Source organism: Halyomorpha halys, unplaced genomic scaffold, assembly GCF_000696795.3.
Source record: "Halyomorpha halys isolate HHAL.00 unplaced genomic scaffold, Hhal_1.1 Scaffold2254.1, whole genome shotgun sequence".
NCBI lineage: Eukaryota > Metazoa > Arthropoda > Insecta > Hemiptera > Pentatomidae > Halyomorpha > Halyomorpha halys.
Window position 1 is genome coordinate 30,965 of NW_027114678.1, and position 3,863 is coordinate 34,827.

The following is a 3,863-nucleotide window of genomic DNA, read 5'->3' on the forward strand; positions in this document are numbered from 1 at the left end:
CCACGATGACTGCCAGGTCGTCTACGTAAGCCGTGGCAAGGAACCCCTTGTTCCCCCAGCAACTCATCGAATACTAGCTTCCACAGAGCTGGCCCTAGAACCGAACCCTGTGGACATCCTCTTCCGATTTTTCTCTCGACCTCTTAGTAGTTACCCCTGATCCTGACACTCCTGTTATTGAGGTAACTACCTACGAGGGAGTATAAATTACTGGGGGTGTCGAGCTCTTGCAACCGCTGAGTACACGGAGCCACCAAACGCTGTCGAAGGCAGAAGAGATGTCAAACATTATCAATAAGACATATTTCTCCGCCCTCTCCTCCACGTCCCTACGCACTCTCAGCTGCGTATCTGTAGTTCCCTTGCCACGGGTCGAGCCGAACTGCCGTGGATGACTTGCAGCACTTAGGATTGGTCTAAGGATGTGGAGGATCATGTGCTCCAGGACCTTACTGGCTACTGGGAGGAGGTATATTGGTCGATAGGATTTAGGCGTTTTCTTATCCTTACCACCTCCCTTGTAGAACAATCTCAAGTCTGCGATCCTCCACTTGTTTGGAAAGTACCCCTTATCCAGACACTCATTGAATATATCCAATAGTTCCTCCTCGATATGAGGGGCACAGTTCTTGAGGATTGCAGCATCTATGCTATCTAGTCCTGGAGCCCTTCCTATCCTTTCCCTGTCCACAGCAAGACGAAGGTCCCGCATATCCTATGGTGGACATAGGTCGGTACCTGGTGCGTCTAACCATTCCATCATCTGCACTATCGGGACGGATCATCCCTAGGGTATGTATAGTCTATATACATCTTGGCAGCCTCCTCCAAGGTGGTTGCCTGGGTACCTGTCACTCTAATAGCCGCCATCACTTGTAACGGCTTAACCTTTCCCAGTGCCACCCTGTACGGGATACCCCAGAGATTCTTTTCTGATTCCTCTACGATAAATTCGTCTCAGGATTTCTTCTTCTGGCAACGCACTCCGTTTCGGTATACCCTATACCTATGCTTAGATTCTTCTCGAAGTGCAGGCCTCCTCTCGTCGTTTATCCACTCCTGGCTCTGTAGTTTTTTAACTGCGTTAGAGCCGGCGTCCACCATGGGACCGGACGTACTCTCGCCCTTCGGCGATGGAGGGTAATACTCGCCGCTTCAGTGATGGCGCCCGTAAGCATTGCCACTCTGTGATCAATCACGGTCTCCTCATCTATCGGGGTCATCCATCCCAGCCAGTATTCCCTCCAATTCACTGGAGAACGCTCTCCAGTTCGCCGATCGGGCCACAAAGCCCTTTTCTACTTCTGGGGCACCACCTTCCTCCTCCACCACATTGAAGGCTATGACCCGGTGGTCGGAGCTCGTGTCTGACCGTAGGGTCCAGTCCGCAATACGCTTTGCTATGGGAGCCGTGGCAAGTGTCACATCTATCCAACTCTGGCCCCGCGCTCCAACAAATGTGGGACCAGAAGGCTCGTTCACAATAACCAGCTGACACCTCGCCACGCATACTTCTATTGACCTCCCTCTAGCGTCTGTACGAACTGAACCCCAGGCCGTGCTCCACGGATTGGTGTCGGAACAGACTATCGCGCTTTTATACTTTACCGCGACAGCCTCCAGAGCAGATATATTTTCCTTTAAATTGATATTTACATTCGCTTGTCGTGGCGGTATATATGCTGAAACCAGAGCGAAGGCAACTCGGCCCCACATGACATAACATGCCGCCTGATCTGATGTGGTGAATTTCTTCAGTTCCATTACGTCGAGGGCAGGGGTAATGACAACAATCGCTGCTCTAGGCCTCCTCTCGCCACTGCCTAGACCGACCACCCTCGACGTAGTTCAAAAATCTGTGACCACATTCTTTCGACAGCACATTGAATCGCCAAGATGTCAGCACTTCGGGCGAGAGTTCTCAATTCGTCCGCGACTCATATTGACCTGCAGGATTTGCAGCTTACGCATACCGGTTCTTCTTCGCCTGCTTGACCATCATCTCCAGATGTACCGGGTATTCCCTGCTGCCCGCACAATGTCGGAGATCTTTCCCTACACTGCCTTTGGCCTTACAGTTTCTACAGCATGGTGCTGCACCCTTACTCTTTTCTTGGCACTCCTTGACTTTGTGCCCTGTTCCCAGACACCACCTGCACGATACGTCCTTCAAGCATATTTCAGCAGGGTGTCCGTAGTCTTGGCACCGGAGGCAGAGTAGGGGGTCGAGGTAATCGCGGATGGTCAAGCTCCACTATCCTCCGCTGACAATGTCATCAGAGCGAGCCTCATTGCTTGGTGCACCTCTAGCACCCACATATTTGTGAGTCCGCCCCGCGCCATGAATCCCCACCCAGAGACCAGAATGGGGAACTGGCTTACCTCCGGATTATGAGCGTTTTACTTCGGTAGGTTTATAAAATAAGTTGATTCCCATCATTCATTCCCAATTCTATGGAGTATCTTTTATTCCCCCTACCCCTGTTTCTAGAGATGCAAAAAAGGAGAATTCTATCGATTTTAAGATCACCCACTCACATATTGATAATTTTAGCTTATCATTGTAATATATCCTGACGTTAATTTATATGTTTTCAGAAATGCAGAAAATAAAAGTTGTTAATGTAGGAAAACATTTTTTGAATTAATGAAAATGTCTATACCTTAGAAGTTTTTATGATGTGATTGCTGCAATTGTTAGAGGCAGGGAGTGCTTTAGAATGTTATGGCTTTGATTCCCATTTAGGTGAGTCAATGTTTATTTTGATGAGGCCCTGAAAAATGAATTTTTAGTTATTTCCACTATGGGGCTCCATAGGACAAAAACGAAGAACTTAAGTGAAAAATAAATTTCCATGTAGGTCGCAGGTTACATAGGCAGAAACAATTTTATCAGAGGGGGCATGTTACATTATGGAGGGAAGAAGGCCAAGAGGAAGCCACACATTTCCTGGGAGGAGTTAAGGAGGCGGGATATGGATTGGAGTAGGAAAAGAGAGTTGGTCCAAGAACGAGACATCTGGTTCAGACTTTATTAATTGTAACCCAACAATGCGCAAGCGGTAAAGGGGGTATATATTGATTATGATGACAAAAATTTATCTTTTTACACAGTAAACATTAAAACATATATTTTCTTTTATCATTAAAATAACCATAATTTCTCCATACTATTTATGTTGATAAACTTTTTTTGATATTATTAATAATAGTAACTTTTAATAGTTCAATTTCCAATGTCTATGTTCTGCTCATTGTAACAGTTTGTACTCTTTGTTTCTATTTGACAACAGACTCAAAATATTACTGCAATACATTATAGATTAGTGAAATTTTAAATAAAATCCTTGATTTTAAATGAAGTTTGTAAAACATTTACAGGAAAAACTAATATAAGTACCTCAATATCTTCATAATCTTTGGGGCCCTAATTTAACTTTTAACCTATCTTCTGGCAAGAGAGCTTTTTCTATACAATTTACAATTATGCACATGTACGCACATGATTAAATTAAAACCAATACATAAGTAAATTAAAAACAAACAAAAAATGCAAGCAGGACAGATTACACTCACATCACCTAACTAAAAGGACGAACCTTTATGTTCCTGTATAGTGAAACTATTTTAACAAGAAGTCTATTTCATTCTTTTAGCTTTAAAAAGCAATTCTACTTTATCAGGGCTGAACCAAAATGTTACAGTTCACAACTGATGACACCCCAAACCTAAGAAAAATTCAGTTTTATATTTTATTTTTTTAATTTCTCATCAGTATGACGAGCCATTATATGTTTTTTCAGATCTCCAGATTGTATTGATCTATAATCACAGTGAGGACATTGATGGGACTTTTCACCTGT

The 3,863-nt window shown here is 44.2% G+C and overlaps 1 protein-coding gene across 1 annotated transcript in view; it reads right to left on the reverse strand.

The window, feature by feature from the left end:
• Positions 1-3,857, reverse strand: part of LOC106691330 (zinc finger autosomal protein-like) — a 33,267-nt gene extending 29,410 nt beyond the window's left edge. Inside the window, exon 1 of the mRNA XM_067051824.1 lies at positions 2,664-3,857. The gene's annotated coding sequence lies outside the window, so the exon portion shown is untranslated. The remainder of the gene's footprint in view (positions 1-2,663) is intronic.
• Between the last annotated feature and the right edge of the window lie 6 nt (positions 3,858-3,863).